The sequence below is a fragment of the Callithrix jacchus genome, chromosome 6 (assembly GCF_049354715.1).
Source record: "Callithrix jacchus isolate 240 chromosome 6, calJac240_pri, whole genome shotgun sequence".
Taxonomy (NCBI): Eukaryota; Metazoa; Chordata; class Mammalia; order Primates; family Cebidae; genus Callithrix; species Callithrix jacchus.
In genome coordinates this window covers 74340202-74360369 of record NC_133507.1, presented here as the reverse complement: position 1 = coordinate 74360369, position 20168 = coordinate 74340202, and the positions used below count along the sequence as shown (strand labels likewise).

At 33.8% G+C, this 20168-nt stretch overlaps 1 long non-coding RNA gene across 1 annotated transcript in view; it reads left to right on the top strand.

Annotated features, from left to right (window-relative positions):
* The first annotated feature begins 5530 nt into the window (after positions 1–5530).
* LOC144576801 (uncharacterized) overlaps positions 5531–20168 on the top strand; it is a 39095-nt gene continuing 24457 nt past the window's right edge. Inside the window, exon 1 of the long non-coding RNA XR_013519339.1 lies at positions 5531–5607. This is a non-coding gene — a long non-coding RNA (uncharacterized LOC144576801). The remainder of the gene's footprint in view (positions 5608–20168) is intronic.

Below are 20168 nucleotides of genomic sequence, written 5' to 3'. Positions count from 1 at the left end.
TATTGCCATTTGATGTTAACTGGCTATTTTATCCATTCACTGATGTAAATTCTTCTTCATGTTGATGCTTGTTGATGTCGATGCTCTTTACTTTTTGGTATGTTTTTAGAAAGGCTAATACTGGTTGTTCCTTTCTATGTATAATGCTTCTTTCAGAAGCTCTTGTAAAGCTGGCCTGGTGGTAATAAAATCTCTGAGTACTTGCTTGTTTATACAAGATTTTATTTTTCCTTCAATTGTGAAGCTTAGTTTGGCAGAATATGAAATTCTGGGCTGAAAGTTCTGTTCTTTAAGGATGTTGAATATTGGCCCCCACTCTCTTCTGGCTTGCAGGGTTTCTGCTGAAAGATCTGCTGTAAGTCTGATAGGCTTCCCTTTGTGGGTAACCTGACCTTTCTCTCTGGCTGCCCTTAGTATTTTCTTCTTCATTTTAGGTTTTGGGGTACATGTGAAGAACATACAAGATTGTTGCATAGGTACATACTTGGCAGTGTAGTTTGCTGCCTTCCTCCCCATCACATATATCTGGCATTTCTCCCCATGTTATCCCTCCCAAACTCCCCGCCCCAGCTGTCCCTTCCCTAGTTCCACCCCACAGACCCCAATGTGTGATGCTCCCCTCCCTGTGTCCATGTGTTCTCATTGTTCAACACCTGCCTATGAGTGAGAACATGTGGTGTTTGATTTCCTGTTCTTGTGTCAGTTGCTGAGAATGAACACCATGAAATACTATGCATCCATAAAAAACGATGAGTTGCTATCCTTTGTAGGGACATGGGTGAACATGGCAATGTCTTTAATGAGAAGAATATCTTGAAAGCCATCATAGATGTCACACTGGTAAGAAACCTTACAAGTGTAACAAGAGTGGCAAGACCTTCAGTCAGTTATCGTCCCTTACGTGCCATCATAGACTTCATGCTGAAGAGAAACCTCACAAGTGTCATGCGTGTGGCAAGACCTTCAACCAGAAGTCATCCCTTACATGCTGCTGAAGAATTCATACTGGAGAGAAACCTCACAAGTGTCATGAGTGTGGCAAGACCTTCAGTCAGAAGTCATCCCTTACATGCCACTGTAGACTTCATACTAGAGACACCTTCCAATTGTGAAAAATACGAAAAACTCTTCACTCGCAAATCACACCTTGAAATGTGTAAGATAATCCATACTGGAGAGAAACTGTACAAATGTATGGTTTGTGACAAGGCTTTTGCATGTAATTCATACCTGGCAAAACATAATCGAATTCATCCTGGAGAGAAATCTTACAAGTGTAATGAGTGTGGCAAGACCTTCAGTCACACATCATCCCTTACATGACATCCTAGACTTCATACTGGAGAGAAACCTTACAAGTGTCATGAGTGTGGGAAGACCTTCTATCAGATCATATCTTGTATGCCATTGTAGACTTCATACTGAGTGTGTGTGTAGACAGAGGATTAGTATATACATTATAACTCCCGTTTTGTCATTTGAGAGTGCCTAGAAACAATGGCATCCCAATAGCAATGAACATACCTAGTATCCTCATAGTGGTTTCTAATACTTTTCTTCACCTAAAAGGAACCAGGGATCCTTGGAGAAGTGGCTGATTCTTGGACTAAGCAAAAACTATATACAATGAGCCTGAAGCATGCTGTAGTACCAGAAATTAAGAAAAGACTCAGAAAACAAAACAGAACAAAATCCTGCATTGATGGGAGTATAACAAAGAAACATAGGTACCAAATAAAGGAGCTCCCAATGACCAAAGCTGGAGCAATTTGAGCAGCAAAATAAAGTAGTATGAGATTACAACCCAAAATATAAAATTAGTATTATTGTGCTCATACTGATATACATAAGTAATTGAATAGTTAAATAAGTGGGGGAGAAAAGGCAAATAAACTATGAAGGAGAATCTTTCTTTCTTTCTTTCTTTCTTTCTTTCTTTCTTTCTTTCTTTCTTTCTTTCTTTCTTTCTTTCTTTCTTTTTTTCTTCTTTCTTTCTTTCTTTTTTTGAGTTGGAGTCTTGCTTGGTCACCCAGGCAGGAGTGCAGTGGTGAGATCTCAATTCACTGCAACCTCCTCCTCCCGGGTTCAAGCAATTCTTCTGCCTCAGCCTCCTGAGTAGCTGGCACTACAGTTGCACGCCACCATGCCCAGCTAATTTTTGTATTTTCAGTAGAGACAGGGTTTCGCCACATTGGCCAGGCTGTCTTGAATTCCTGACCTAGTGATCTGCCTGCCTTGGCCTCCCAAAGTGCTGGGATTACAGACTTCAGCCACTGGCAACTGGCACAAAATTTTAAATAATTGATGTAAATACTTTACCCTTGAAGATAAGGAGAATAAGTCTGTGCTCTTTAAGTGTGGATTGTGCATTGTGACTTCCTTCTAAACAAGACACTATGGAAAGGGGGTTAAATAGATGAGTAACTTTACAGTGGAGAAAACTAACTGTATCTTAGCCAGATGATTACAGTCACTATCAAAAATGCTAAATCACATTAATAGTATGTACTTATGACATATTGTTCCCTCCCAAATATCTATAACCTTAATTAAATCATAAGATAAACATAAGAAAAATTCCAGTAGAATGGCGTCCTTCAACACTGACAAAATACAAAACTGTCAAGGTTGTCAAAAACAAAGTCTGAGAAATTGCCACATTGAAGAAGAGTCTAAGAAGATAAAGTTAAATGTAATCTGTTATCCGGCATGGGATCCTGGAATAGTAAAAGACACTAGAGAAAAACTAAGGAAATCTGAATAAACTACAGACTGTAGTTAACTACAATGTATCAAAGTTGGTTTATTAATTGAAACAAATGTACCATACTAATGTAAGTACTAATGATATGCAAAATGGGTGAAGGGTCATATAAAAAACTTCCTGTACTACCTTTTCAACTTTTCTGTAAATCTAAAAGTTTTCTAAAACATGAAGTCTATTAAAGATACTTTTAGTTATCAGAACCTAAAACTTAATTCTGAGTTAAATTTAAACAAAAATTAGTTTTTTGAAGTTTGAATATGTTCTGATTTCTTAAAGATAGCAAGTCTATGAATATTAAGGGAAGATTATGTCGTTTTGTTCAAAACATTATCTGAGTGGCACATCACTTTGTTAAATCACCAACAGTGATGTTGCTTGTGGCATTTGATTAGTTAATCTAAAGCATCTTCATCTATCTGTATTTTCAGTTGTCACATTCACAGTGAGTCTATCATTATGATGATTTCCTTATGTTGACAAATGCCCAAGCATTTACATACTGAAATGAAAATATTTTTATAATAAATTATTATTTTTAATATTAGTGTGTTATGTTGATATTTTAATATGAGTCTAGGTAGAGGAGCAAAAATTTGGATTTTCTCTCAGACTATTAAATGGAGTACTACATGTCAGTGTACTCCTAACAAAATGTCCATTAAAATGAGGGAGTACATCTAGAACTGAACTCTGTTCTTAATGACAAACATATACAGTGGGAAAAGGTGGCAGTAGAGATAATTAGATGATGAACTTGTTTCTTTCCAAGAGACCATCAGTATATTAAGACAAGTATGCTATACAGGGTTTAGACACTGCATCTAATAATGAATAGTGTACAATTATTTTAAGTAACATAAAAGTCAAACTAAGCATTAGGTAGGTTAAGTACTGCCCATTTGGAAAAACAAATATCAGATTATAAAAGTTTAAATGTACAACAGAAATAATCAGATTAGGAGGTAATTATAATACAGCGTAGTATGTTGGCCTGTATCATGTTTTTCCCCTTCTAAGGAGAATCACTTACACTCTGACAACTTCGAGACAATTTTGAAAGAACTGTATAAATAGGAAGAAGTCTTCTGTGAGGTCATCTGTTACAGAGCTTCTTAAAAAGAAATGTGCATATGAATTTTCTAGAGCTCATGTAAAATGCAGAATTGGGTTCAATAAGACTTGGATGAGGCCCAAATTTCTTTATTCAGGTGATTCTGATGCTGCTGATAACACAGGTATGTTAATCACACTTAGAGGTACAATGTCTATTGTAAGCAAAATGGATAGAAGTCTAATGTCAAAGAAGAGATTTCACTGGATCACACTCTGTCTGGGGAGGAACAGGCACCACTCTAGGATATGGTGGTTAACATTATTTTTGTGAACAATTTATATGACAAAAGAACGAGCTGACAATGATAGCAATTTGCAGAGCAAGGACCTAGAACCTTTAAAAAAAAAATTCAAACTGTCATTTACCAAGAGGAGCAATAAATAAGAAGTGACCAAAGATCAACAAGGGAATTTCTACAATGTTTCTAAAGATAGAACAGTTCAGATTGGCAGAATGAGATCTTAGGGCCATGGTGGGTCACTATGTTGAAAGCATATTATGAGAAGCAGTGAAGCCAACAGGGTGCATGCATAGCTGTCTAGATAAAACTGTGGAACTGACCGTATCCCCAGAGCACAGACTATTGGCAGTGCAGCATTCAGTTTTGAAGTTCTCAACTGCAAATGCATGTGGAGGACATAGAAGTGACTGAAAAGTGAATACTTCATAGACTAGCACTGGTAGCAGTGAGGCTGAAACAGAAAGTTATGACATAGTTAAAATACAAGTGGAAACTTGTTTTAAAGCAGCTGGACAAATCTAACACACATGTAATTATGGTGGTTTTAATTATTGGTCCTCTTCCTTGTTCCTGGGAGCTTGTACCAAGTTATTCATTTAAAGTCTCTGTCTGGAATGTCACTTCCCTCAATATTTGGTTGTCTCATTTCTCTATTTCACCAAGGTCTATGATAAACTATCACACCCTCAGAGAGACTTTCTCTGACTATGCTACCTAAAATAATGCCCCCTTTAACTCACTCTTTTTTTTTAATCACACATTATCATTCGTGGGTCCCCCTGATTTCACGTGTGTGGGTGTGTGTATATATCTATACTTACTTATCTACTTATTTTTATTGGCTATTTTCCCCACTTGAATACAAGCTTTATGACAGCTAGACATTGTGTTTTGTTCAGTCCAATCTCTTTTTCATCTAAGAGAGACTAACACGTAGCAGTTATTCAATAAACTCTTGTTGACTAGTGAATAAGTGAATGTGTGCTTTACTATTGACCAAATGATATTACAAGTTAATCACAATATGAACTCTAGAAAGAATATGTGAAATAGTCATGGGATCTATTGTCAGTGTACTTGTAGTAGAAGGACAAGTTTTAGTTAGATCATAATTATTTAGCTGTCTAAAAGTAACTATGTCATTGACATTATTATTATTTTTTTTATTACATAAAGAAAAAGTTTGACACCAGCAAAGCTGGGAGTGGTGAGAGCACTCAGGGTTATATATGATAATAATATTCCATGAGAGGCCAAATTACAAACATGAACATATATTAGAAAGCTCTTTTCAGAGCAAGTGTTTCATATTTGAAGAATCCCTTGCTGTTCCTAGGCATAAGAGCTGTATCCTAACTGCACTGCTAAATTTGGGCTTCCTGCTGGGAGCACAGCAAGTGCCCTCTTTGAGAGTGAGGAGGCTGAGAATCTCACACCAACAGGAACGAGTGCTTTGAAATTAGCTGGTGCTTGGAATTTGATCTGGTAGGTAATAATCTTCTATATCTAACTTGTGATTTATTCTAATTTTAAATTTTTAACACATACCTTCTGAAACATAGATGACTTCTGTAGTTATGCAATCCTAGACCTAGCAACCACTTTGTAGGTTACTCCCTTAGAAACTGACATACATTTTGTGTTAGCCACACAAATACAAACCTCCTATTGTATGCTTTGTATTTCAAATTTTGGTAATGTTTAAAGCTATATAATTAATAAATTCTCATAAATTGAGTACATCAATAAATACAGAGAGCAAATGTATGTATTAATTGTAATCTTATACAAATTTGCAGTCTTGTAAATATGATTAGTGATAAACATTTTTAAAAAGAAAAGATAAAACCCAAAAAATCCAAACAAATAAAACTAACTACTGAGAAACAGTCAAGCTTATTGCTGCTTTTTCAGAAATCTGTTTTATTTACTTGTTACTATCAATCTGTAAATGGTCATATGTTTTCAGAATGATTTGTTGTTGTGTTGGCTATTGCTTGCTTGTTTGGTAAATTTGCCTTACATTGCTTCTTTTGTGAGAAGTGGGTTTACATCAAGTAATCTCCAACAATCTATGGGTTCCAAAACATGAACTTGGCCTTTCATATAGAAATGTATGGATCTTTAGTAGCACGTTGTTAGCATTTCCCATTGAAGTAAAATCTGACAATGACTCTAGCTAAGTTTCTCAAAGAGAGACATCTCTGTTAATATGTTCAATCTTCAAAGGAAGTCATAGGAGAAAGAAAGAAACAAGTAAATCAAACTCATAAATGTCCAGTATATCAGTCTCAAAAGAAAGACTGAAATATATTATATTTTTAGAACATAACCTATGTCTACTGCTCAGAAATGCAGCCAGGCTTGAATAGATGAAATCTAAAAAATCACTGTAAAAATCTATATATTTACCACCAAGTGGAATGTTTTAACAAACAATATGTTGACTAGATTCAGGGTCAGCTGTCATTTTACTAAGAGGAGAAATAAATAGAAAGTGACCCAAGAAAGATCAAGAAGGGAATTTCTACAATAATGTGTCTTTAGACCTTAGGGCTGTGATGAGTGACTATGCCCAAAGCACATTGTGAAAAGTAGTGAAGTCAGTGGGTTATATGCTTTGGAACCCATAGCTTACTAGAAATTACTTGATGTAAACCCACTTCTCACAAAAGAAGCAACAAGAAGGCAAACAATGTCATGTAAGTAGATCTTGAAAAATGGTAATAGATTATTTAAAAGTTCATTTCTTCATCACTGAGTGGTTCAGATGAGTTCTAATATATCCCAGAAATATGTCTTCTCCAAGGATCATCATCAAGTTGAGGCAACTAATGATTCTATCAGAAAAAGGAAGAGTTTTCTTCTCCTAAATAGCCAAACACAGCCAATGTATTAAAAGAATCATTTCATACGGTAAAAAAAAGGTAAATTTAGTTTCAGTTAGACAAAATAAAAACAAAACACAGTCAATGTAATATCATCTTCATTATAAAGGTGGCTTATTTGGTAACACAGATAAAAATATTTGGGACCCAGTTTCTTCAACCACAAATGTATGTAGTCTATGCTTTCGATTCTTGTATTTAGAATGAGAGTTATTGAAATATAAGTTAATATCTTGAGATAGAAACTGCTATTATTATTATCAAGGTGTTATTTTTACAAACATGTTTATCAAAGAAATCATCAGAATAATCACTGTGTGTTTCAGTTATCTACTGTGTAACAAAACACAACAAACCCCTAGTGGCTTAAAATAATAATTATTTATGTATTGATGACATTTTATTTAGGGATGGCTCAGCTGAGTGACTTTTTCTGCTTTTGTCTTGTGTTACTCTCATGTGGAAAGAGTCATTGGAGGTTCAACTGGGGCTGGAGGGTTCAAGATGGAATCACTCATGAGTTTGGTGGTTAATGTGGGCCATTAGGTAAGAGGTCTATAATATCCTTCACATAACTCCTTTGACAGAATGGCACAGGTTTCATACAACATGGCAGTACTGTTACAAAAGCATGAACACAGAAACTTTAAAAGTCTTTGTAGACTTAGGCTCACAGTCACTTCCTCTCAATCCATTGGACAAAGCTGTTTAGCAGGCCAGCTCAGACTTAAGAGGTTGAAAAATAGAATCACTCCTGATGAGAAGAATGGAAATGAATTTGTGGTCATGTTGAATCTTTTCCATTTCTATTTGCTTTAATAAAAAATGTTTAAATATTTTATTTTGGAAAATTTATACTTGGGCCATAAAAAATGGGACAGAGTATAATATTATTTATTTATTGTGTAGCACCTCAAACAATACAATGTGCTTGAAGAGTTTATTTATTGTGAGGAAAATATATGGGAAAGGGTTGTTATTTAAGAACAGTACCTCGCTTGCAATTAATTCGGTGTGAGTTGATCACTTTTCAAGAGCTTTCATGACAAATATTAATTTTACAATAGTATTTATCATAGAAAACGGAATTTTAATGACTCTACAACTATTTCTCACAAGTTTATAATAGGCTTTAATATTATATAAGGAAAATATTCTGATTTTAACATGCATATGAAGGATCTTGATAAATAATACAACTTCTTACACCTATATCTTTGAAATTTACTATTGGCTGACTGATGCAGTTGGTATCTGAACTGCATTTTGAGAAGCACTGTTTTAAGAAATATGCTAATCAGAAGACAATCCCCAGAAAACTAAGTGATAGGAACAGGAGTTAAACGTGTTTTGACTAGTAGATGGTATATTGTTTAAGAGATTTCTCAGATAGTTGAATCTATTGCTATTATTATAAAAATCAGTCATATATATTTAAAAGCAATTCATGCTTCTGGTAAGAGATTAAACTAAAATATACACAAAGTTCTCTCTAACTTTGTAAATATGATATTTGAGGGAATAATAATAAGAAACTGAAATTAGCTCAAGTTGTAAAAACTCAGTTTCCTATCATATGAATCACTTAAAACCACGACATTGTTTTATTTTCTGAGTTTCATTATTTGCTGATGAATAAATTATTATTTATGAAAGTTAGGGAGATAAAGTGGTAATTTTTGAAGACATAAATTATCAAATATAAAAATATCTCCTAGTTTAAGCAGATGTTATATCCACAAATACTCCCAAAGAGTATAGGAATCAAAGTAGTCCGAGTTCAAGCCATGCTTATGACATGCCATATGGACTGCAACAAGCAAGTCCAGAAGCACAAGTTAGAGAATGAAAAAATAAATAAAAGCTTTAAGTTGGAAATCCTCTAACTTAGGTGATTATCATCTCCTTTGGGCTTCATGAACATTATTATAACATGTTAATTATCCCAGTGTTTGTGTTTACATTTAAATGGCAAATAGTGGTATTTCTTCCCACTTTTTTTATTTCATTTCATTATAATTAATAATCACCCAAAATATTTGCATTGCTATTCTTAATGTTCTTGGAAATTAACATAAATATCATCATGACTCAAAAGTTGTCAATCATTATCTTTTCTATTTGCATTCTATTTATACATTGTAAATGTAAGTTCATTTTCAGAAAGGCTTTATTTTCTGTGAAATAGAAATGCTGAGTCTGTAACCAAAACAGATATGCACTGCTTTCATGCACATGAATATATTTAAACACAGCCTTAAATAGGTCATCCTCTCCAGATTTTGCATATTAGTGTTAGACATTTCGCATGGCAGTCAAGTTCTTGGGAGATTTGAGGTTAAAAAATACACATAGCCGTTTACATGAACCTTAAACAAACTTGCAGCAGCATTTTTCTTTCAGTCGACTGACATTTTTCTTCATGTTTCGTCAGTTATATCTGAGTGATCAGACAGCCACTACACGTGGTACACCCACCAGGATTATTATCTAGACCAAAGGCCCAAAGCTCATTGTAGCAAGCATGTAATTCTTTACAATGTATGCCACGTTAACTGTGTTGGGTTATCTATTCAACAGCTGACTGAGCTGGGCTCTCAAGCTCTTCTCAACAACCATGTAAGAAGCGATGACAATTGTACTACTTCATAACAGCTGCATGGAACTCTGACACACACTTCACAGCAACCAGTCATCTATATAAACCAATTTCAGGAGCAAAATTGCATGGTGCCTCCACTCTGTTATAAACACAATGATATCCATTCAAAGCTGATAAATGCACTACATTTCTCTGCAGCTTAAAAGAATAAATTTCTTGCATCTGAGATTTCCTTTCCACAAATTAAGTCTTTTTTTTTGTCCTAGCCATTAATTTAAAACTTTGCAAAGAACAAGACCATTTAGATTTTGAATACCTGTAAAATAAAAAAATTTCACTATTAACATTTTGGTTCTCCAACTAAATGCACTTTCACTATTTTTTGGATTATATTTGCCAGACTTTCTTAACTGATGATCTGAAGTGGAAAGCAAAAGGAAGAAGTAATTAAGGTTTAAAATACTTACCAATGCCACAGCAATTCACCAATTAATTATAATATCTTTCCATAGAATTATACACAAAACAATTCTTATTATTGAATAATACATCTACAAGCAACCTGGAAATCGTTGTTAAAACTTAAATGTTAGCTACTCTGTGTTTTGTGAATGATAAAGCTTTGGTGAATCTGTTAATAATTCCAATAGAGTCAAGTAAGATAAAGAGGTCACTCATATTTTTAAATATACTCTTGTATTACCAACATACATTTTTAAATAAAGCTTGAAAAAATATGAGTAAAAATTATGTATAGTTTCAGGTAAAAAAGACGGACACCCAATTTTTTATGTTGGTAACAGTGGTGGATATATATTGCATATATGTATATATTATGAGGATATGTAAGTACATATATACACACATATTATGAATATATATATACATATATGCCATATATATCATATATATCTATATATTATGCACATATCATCATATATGTCTGTATGTGCTCACATATACTCATAATATAAACACATATACATTATGGGTACAAAGTCACAATCATTTCAGATATTAGAAAGTTTGTGTATACATATATATATATTTCATTTTCTTTATTCTAACAATTTTACAGGAACTCTGAGGAATAGAATATTTGAACAGAGAGAATAGCAAACATACTTCATAGAACACATATTTTAATAAATTATAATCTATTAATATGTTGAAACTTAATTACAGAGGTAAATTCTGTTGTGTCTAGTGGAGTTTACCGCTGAACAAATAAAGGACCATATTATTGTACTACTTAAACTATATGCTCTTATGGTATAATATTCAATGAGTGTCCATTGTCAGTATGTTAACATACACTACCAGTGGACTTATAATTTCTGTCATTAGCTGACAACTTTACAACAATATTTTAAAATGATAAATGTTTTTTTAGAAATGGGTTCCATGTGAACTTCACTGCTTTAACAAAGGTGTGAAAACAAGCGATCTAATACATATGCTCTAATTAAAGGCTAAATGATTTTTTACAATAACATGTCAAGTTCTGACTGTGTATCAATTATTTTTTTCTCATTCAATATCTCTCACTACTATGGTCATCTTCGATAGGAAGAACTTAAAGCATTTGATGTTAAATGACTTTCTTAAGATGACGTGGATAATTAAGTAACAGAATAAGGAGAAAGAACCTTGTTCCTCACCATTAATTCAGGGTTCTATCCACTGCACCATGCTTTCTTTAAGGGACTATTAATAATGAAAAATGGAGACCTAAAGAAACAGACATTTAATATTCAAGTAGAAAAATTAAGACAGACAATTATTTTCACTCCCAAGCAGCCAGTGTGTTTTCTACCATGGCAAGCATCTTTTCTCCAAAAAGTGATTAAGTAATTAATTTAAAGGAATATATTATTTTCCCATGGAATCCAATGGCTGGCAGATGGCTGGACCCCTCAAAAAACTGAACTCAAGAACTATGAAATCAAAACTGGCAAGTAAGATTTCAGCCTTCTCTTTGTCTCTGGAGGTGGTTGTTACATTAGCATATAATGGGTCTCCACATTAATGTTCTAGTTATATAGTACATTGGGAAAATAATGTAAGTGGGGAAGAAATAGTAAAGCTAGATGACTTGAAACTCAATAGAGGAGGGGGAGTTTTCCACAGGGGAAAAACAATCATCTAAATGTCCCCATCCCCAGGAGTAATTACAAGAATGAGATTTACTTCGTTCCCAACAAGTAGATGGCTAACTATTACACAATGACAAGTTGGGCATAGTTGCAATATCTGTTGCACACAGTTATTCACCTCTATGTGTTACACAGGCAAGACAAGGAGCAACTACACAGCTAAGACATGGGGAGTGCAGTAATTCAAAAAGAGTAGGACTCGTATTAAAGTTAAGGAGGTAGAAGAAATATTTCTTGAAAAAAATTAAGACTGAAAGGGACTTTTACAGTTAGAGTTAGAAAAGAGTTTGACGAATTTAGAAAAAAATGGTTGGGTGAAATGTAGGCAGTAGGTAGAAAGAGTTGAGAAAGAGCAACACAAAGAAGTATTGCAAAGATAATTGCTGATGGGAGGGCTAACATTTTGGCCAATGGCCACAGATGGCAAGGATATAGTTGAATTTATTGCCTTCAAGATTGTGAGCTTGTGTAAACTGGAAATTTTTAAAGGCTTGATAAAGTAAGCAGACTGTTCAGCATTCAAACAGATGGTTGTTCAGATAATGTTCTGCTTATTATTGAATAGAGAATCCTTTCATCTTCCCCACCATGATTTTGCACAGACTAGAGAAATGTAGATTAGCTTGGAGGAAATGGCCTTTTGCAGATGATTATTGCTGTGACTCTCTGGTGTACAGTATCTCTTAAGTATCCCTGTGCCCCATTGCATTTTGTTTTGTGGTTGCTGTTCTCCATTGTTTATTTATTTGACTAGGCATTTTGTTTAAAAATACATTGTGATACTAATACAAAATAGAAAAGATTCAGAAGTATTCATAGTAAAAAGAAATTTCCCTCTTCCTTTGATCTGCCAGTGCAGGGCATGTTGTGGGGTGTTACATTCCACCACCCATCCTCTTCCCCTTGCAGGGATGAGACATTCGTCCCCACAGTTGCTGAGGAAATTGGCAGCGGAAAGCTCTCAGCTGAGTTTGTCTCATGGACTTCCCCTGAGTTGATGAGAGCCACCTTACTCAAAGTCCCACGTTCCCCTGGAAGGAGCCTGCATTAATGTGGGAGCTATAAAGACCCAGCTCAGTCCCCTTATATCAAAGTAGGACGGTCTAAAGGAGGACTTCTCAGTGCTTTTGTTTTTCGTGGGATCTGGTGAAACCTGTTATTTTTGTGACTCGTCTATAATTTCTGCCTTTGAACAATTCTGTTTTTCTCATTCCCTTTTAGATATTGCCCTAAAGAACACTTCTTGCTTTCTCGGTCTCAGTGTCTGTTTCTAGGACAACTCAATCAAAGACATGTAATACCACACTCACCTTTCAGGAACAACCATTACTAGCCACTGTTTGAGAAATATATGAAAAAAAAGATTTTGAAAGAAAGGATCATTCTTCAGCAAATACAAACAATGGTTTGCATCAATCTCAAAAGAGGATAGTTACTTTTTAAATGTGTGACTGTAATTTTAGGATAAATTTTTTCAAGTAGTATTACTTGGTCAAAGATACGTCCATTTAAAATTTTAAATACAGTGCTCTTTAAAGAGAGCGTAACTTTCCGGGGCCGACATTTTGAGTTTTGTAGAGAAGGGGCCAAGGACATGTTCCAGGATAGCAGGAATTTTCTCAGGACACACTTTTTACTTTTACGTTTTCAGAGCCATATACAGTGTGAGATGTACCTTCTTCCCAATGCAGGGTTTCTCTTTCTTCCCCTGCTGCACTCCCATGATGCTTCTGATAATATCTTTCTCTGTGAAATTTATTCCTAATGTCCCTGCTTCCATTTTATGCTGGGGGAGGTGCCAGCATGCACATCCATTCCATGATCTCAAACTGCAGTTTGGTCTGCCTTTTATTGTGAACCATTTTTTTAGGATAACTCTGCTCTGCCACTTTGAGATTTGCTTCTGTCAATAACATCACCTATCTCTCACTTTCCTTCTATTTAATTTCTCTATAAATTATAGTTTGCAGAGATGATGATCTTCTAGTTCATTCAGGAAAAACTTAAGGTTCTGTTTCTTGTTCTGGTTATTTGGTGACTATTTCTAAATTTTTTTTTCTTCTGTCTTAAGAAAAGAGATCTCTTTTATTTTGAAATGCACTGTTGGATTTTGCTCTGTTTATTCACATCTCACAATTAGAGTTTATTTCTAAGATTTCCTTTCTTACAATTAATAAATAATGGCCAATAGATTGCCCTGGAACACAAGGCTAACCTGGGATCAATATGACTACAGGTACTTTACCAGATAGGCACTTGTTGTCAAGATAAGAGAAATGTTCTTTTCAGTCCTAGAATCTTCACATTGAAATATATAATATTCAGACATTCCTAATTCATTGTTATTATTGACATTAAATCATTTTTAAGAAGACCACTATACTCCATTAGATACTGAAAGTTTAAAAACACGAAGAATGCAAGTTCTGAAATGATAGATACCAAATATGTCAAAACATAAGCATTTGAAAGTATTCTTTAACTATTTTAAATCCAGCTTATTTCAAAGTGAATATTTAGGTGCTTAAGGGGAAAGTAACCTGAGTTATTTGTCAGGATGATATACTGAAGAAAATCTTCAAAAGATTTCTACACCATGATAAGAAATGGTCAATGATCATTTGTTCTGGGTTTGTTTGCAGGTGGAAATAGCTTATCTTTGATGCATAGCTTTTCTTCTCCCCTAATTATTGATTCTGTGCATGATCTCTGGAATTGAGACATGTATTACACATAATTTTTGGAGGGTGGGGGTAGTGGTTTCCTTTTTATTTTGTAATAAACTATTTGATAACTATGTCTTTCATTAACTATTTGACATAGGCAAATGATTTAATCTGTTTTCTCATCGAGATTATGATATTTTCTAAGTTCCCTGAAAACTCTAAATTGGTACATCTCAATGATTCTAAGTAAATTCAATTATTTCCACTAAAAAAGAATACTCCAATTTGGATTATTAGAACTATATGGTTCAGATATTAGAGTTTTGGCCCATATATAACTCAAAATCCATTTGTCTCCTACCAATATGTGCTAATTTACATTTCAAAACATACTGATATTTTAAAATCCTAAGATATTGCAAAAATAGAACATAACTGAACCAAACTCTTTCTAAATTGAAAAAAGATAGATAATTCAAAACAAGAAACACTTTAAAGTTTGGATTCAACCAAAGTAATATATTTTTCCTTTCATAGAGCAATATATTATTTCACACCAAAATCATTACCATGTATCAAAGTGCTAGAAACTATAATTTTGATGTGCTGTGGGACTCCTATACTGGATAATATTTTACCTGGTTGTAGCGTTAATGGGACTTTGTGTCAATATGTATTTTAGTGGCAGCATTGTCTTTCTACTTGGAAAAATAAAGAGTTTGAGATGGCAAGTTTTCTTTTTAATAAATAGAAAATGTTTTTATAAAGTAAAGTTTTGAAGGAAAAGACTCTAAGAACTGTACATTTATAATTAATGTCTCAGCACAGTCCCTGATGTGTTGGCTCTGCAGTTCATATTATTTCTAAGTATCAGCCAGAATAAACACTGGCTTTGTTATAGGGCAGGCTGATATAAAGAGCCATATGTGCTCCAATGACACAGCACAAGAAGGCAGACAAAGGCCTTGTCTATGAATTCCTTTTTTAAAAAATTTAGATTGCTCTCTGAACCTACTTTTATCCCTTCTAGTTTATTTAAATTAGTTCTTCTGCCAGCCTGTACCTGCCAAATAAAACATCCCTATCAAATATCAAGTGTGCAAAGAAGAAATGTTTGGTCTGATCCTGGAAGACTTTTGTTCTATTCCATTTTTATAACCATACTACCTAATTAAATTATTTAAAATCTTTACTGAGACAAGACAGGTCAGGGACCTGAAAGAAGGAAGAGAACAAAGTCAGTCAATTGTCATAACCAAATTGGCTTTCAGTGGCATAAAACCTCATCAACCTGTTATCTCTGCCACTGTCAGGTTCTCCCAGGCCTTTGGCACCTAGTACCGTCAGATCATCTGCTGGTTACTTGAACCTGAACACACTTCTTTCCAAGATCTTGAAGTTCAGTTGTACAGTGAAAGTACTGTGCCTTCCAAAGTCTTTCCACTCCAACATATTTAGGTAAAGAACACAAACTCTTAGGAAAAGAAAGTGATAGGAAAATAAAGTGTGTGTAATATATTAATAAATGGTCCTCTAGGCATATCTTGCATAGAAATAGTAAAGTTATGATTAATAGGTTATCTAATGCACTAACAAAGGTACAAGCAAGCATAGTCCAATACTATTAGATTTGCAAAATTCATTGACTTTGAAAGAGTTGTTATAGTCTTTTCAGCCTTGAACAACTCTGGCTATGATTAAATATTCTTAAAAAGATGTAATTAGGTATGATCATTTCTAAATATACAGAAAAATTGTTATGTCCTACACTCTCCAATAACATAACAATTAGAACAGGTACTAATGCAATTCCTGAAACAAAATATGAACACAATCTTTATCTCACCCATATTGAGTCTATTGTTCTCTAAATGCTTATGAGCTATAGCTTCTTAGTATTGCAATGAATAAAAAGAATAGACAATTTATTTTTACAAGGTCTATGAGGCATTACAGTTACTGACATGCTAATGTGTAACCGAGAAATTTTACAGTTGATCTGATCAACCACAAATTAAAAGTAGCATTTCCCAGCAATTAGTTTATGGTTATTCCACAGTTTTGGTTTTCTATTACAAAGATTTCTTCTGCTTCTGCTCTCATATCTAACCACAAGTTTAGCAAAGCTATACTGGGTATTGTAGTTCCATATATACAACATTTCAGGACATTTAAAATATTATTATAAACAGACAGAGGCAAAGCAAAGAGACATACAACTGAGCAGGTGTTTCAATTTTAGACCTAAGAATGAAGAGTCTCTACCAGTGTTTATCTATTTTAATATTATTAGTAGGTTAAAATCTGGGCACTGATATCCAAGACACTAGAAAAACTCACTTACTAATGATTAATGAATAAAATTCATACTTTTACTGTAAATAAATCTTTATCCCAGATTTACAAAACATAGTGGACTTCACTGATAGTTAATTTGGGTTCATCAAAACAGAGTACTTAAGACAAAATTTGCTTACTATGCCTATAATACATATTTATTCCATAATCTTGAAATAAAGATTATATTATTCATGGAGAAACACTAGGGCTTTCACTGATAAGGCATCAGGTAGCAAAGATAAATGTTATAGAAACTTAAAAAGAAATAACATGATCATAAACAAGGTAATTTTTTTTCAGAATATATCCAAGCTTTCCTATATAACCAAGGCTTAACTTTAGAAAGATTTTATTGGGTATTTTGAAGAGACATATTCAAAAAAAATGATTTATCTCCACAGTGGCTCTACTACCTTCTCTTATCTAAGCACTTGTAATTGCCTTCTAAAATCCAAGAAACAGATGATCTTGAACTTCTCCCTCCCCAAATTTGCCCTACAGAAGTGAGTATCATTTTGATTTCTTCTTTTCATAAATATTTCCAAACTCATATCCTCCTTTCTCTTAATGTAGCATGAAATTTGATGACTCTGTGGCTTTAGTGAAACTGTTTCCCCTACTTAAACACCATTCATTCTCTAGGCTGATATGCAAAATCTATTTTTCTTCAAGGACTCAACTCAAATGTCACCACCTGTAATGAGAATACCCTCCAATCAGCATAATCCAATATTACTTCATTTAGATTCCAATTATAAGACTTCATCTCACTTTCTTACATTTTATTTTAACTGTGTATTTTCTCTCTCCCCTTCTGTGAGATGTGGATTAATGTATTAACTTGAGTCAATCAAATTTGTATCTGAATTCCAGCATCCCCAACTCTTAGATTTGTGGATTTAGACAAATAAATCAACTTTTCAGAACCTCAGTTTCTTCATATTTAAAATAGGAATGACAATATTGGCGTATCATATTTTCTGAGAGATCAGATAAAATCAGATATAGAAAAAGTTCAGCATATTGTCTGAGATATGCAATTTGTATTATGACTATCATAAAGTCAGGTCTATGATTTTCTTATCCTCACGTTTCAAGTGCTGAGACTACTATCTTGCATGTATGTCTGACTCATTCAACTTCTTAGAAGCCTAAAAATTATCCCAGAGAATTAAAGAATTCCTATCCATGATCATGAAATACACTATAACCCAGAAAAGAAGAAACGTAATGTTAAGCCATTGGATGCATTTTCTGGAGAAAAAGAGAAAAGCTCAACTATATACATCTACATCTTCAAATGCCTCACTCTCCTACAGAGTTATCTGTAAACAAATTAAGCAGTCAATGGAAATAATACTAAACTATGACAGAAGGAATTTTGCCTTATTCCTGGCTCAGTTGTTTCAGAACTCTGTGATGTGCTGTAATTCCAGACCCTCTCAAAGGAGTTGTTTTCATCTATAAGATGGATATTACCACATATGCCTTAACAAAGGGTATTGTTAATAGGATAGATGATAGTCATAAATATATTTGGCAAATTGAAAAAGAAAAAGAAAATGGCTTTTGAGGAGAAACTCACTCAGTGTTGTATTCAAGTTTTCAATACTTAGTAGCAAGTAATGGAGAATATTTCCACAATTGCCAAATATAGATAATATCTGTCTTGCAAAAGAGTTTGGAGCATTAATGTTAATATAAAAATACTTCATGTTTCATCGTAATTGCTCAAATGTGTTAATATGTGTCACCATAAGGTATTACTTTATTATAAAAACATATTAGCAATACCAAAATAAATATAACAACCTTGATATTTTAAATATGTTTCTCTCAATGTATCTTGAACATGGATTTAGTTATTAGGAGAACTAAAGATGATTGAGCATGCTAACTTTTGAATGTTTTCTTTTTCCATTTTTTCTACTCATAGCAATGGATGTAAATTTCCTAGATTCATTATCAGTGATTCAACCAAAACATTTTACTCTGTCCTTTTGAAAGAGACAGTGTTTACAATATCTTTATTTTAGCACCTATAAATGTACAGACTTGTCCAAAGAAATAGGCTCCCAGTAGGAACTAAATGTAGGAGGGTGGTCACTGCATGCAAAGCCTTAGCACCATAATGGAAGTGAGCATTTCATATTTTAATTTGATCAGGTGGGCTGTACCCTGCCAAGAGTACTTTATAATACTTAATATTTCCTAGTCATTTGAATGTAAATAAGCTTGTCAAGAGAATTTGGGTAAATTTTTTATTTTTATTTTTTTTAAGCAAGCATGTTTGGCAGGCAGGTTTTCCCAAGATCACCAGCTTTAATTTTAAATTTCAAAAGCCTCACATTTAATCCCTTGAGCTGGCCTGGTACCTTGCACCATCTGTTCCTATGGTTTTGTTATAACAGTGAGCACCTGCAGAGTTTTGCAACATTTCAAGCTGATTGTGGACAAAAATCAAAATAATTATAATTTTCATAAAGTAAAGACTTCCATTCAGACACTACAATCCCATCTAATGTGGATTTTGAAAAACCAATCTTGCTTATAATTTGTTTCATATGGATAAGGGTAATTTATTTCTATTTTGTTTTTGTGGAAGATCAATCCTTTAAAACATATGCACAATCAATGTGGAATTCTCACACTCTGAAGCCACATCCAGAAAATTCTTGGATAATACTAGTCAGTTCTTAGACCAGGGCTTCTTAATGTATCTTGATCAGAAAAGGCCATTAGTCAAGAGTCATAATGAAGTTAGTCTTATTTTTTATTGTTCACAGTTTTTGTTGTTTGTTGTCTGTTTCTTTGTATGAATAGCAATGAGATTTTCCACATATTTTATTTTAAAAAGGTTTTCCATGGTCACTAGAAGTAAAACATGTATGCATTATCCATCAGACAGAAAAGGGAAAGACAATGTGAGTGAGCTCACCTTCTCCCTATATCTTTGGGATAGGGAAGTCATTCATGTAAATATAGGATTCTGTATTAGAAAACGTGAATGTTGGCAGATCAATGTCTTCTGGTAGTTTAATATCTTCCCAGTAGGCTGGTCATCCGGAGGCTACTAGAGAATTACTTATATAGGATGAAGAAAGATCTTTTAACATGGGTACTCAAGTACCGACCTTCTGCTCTTTGTCCTAGTATTTAGAAAGAAATCTTAAAGACCTGTCAATGATACCCACTATTTAATTTTTTTGCTTAAAGTACTATCCTTTTATTCAAATTTCATTATTTAAAATATCAACTTCAGTTTAGAGTTCATTGACCAGTAGCTAAGTATGAAATATTTGACTTAGCTTTTCTAAAACTCAAAAGAGAGTAATAATTTTGTAGTATATGCATATTACCTCACTAAGATATGACCAGAAGCATGGTAGAGTGT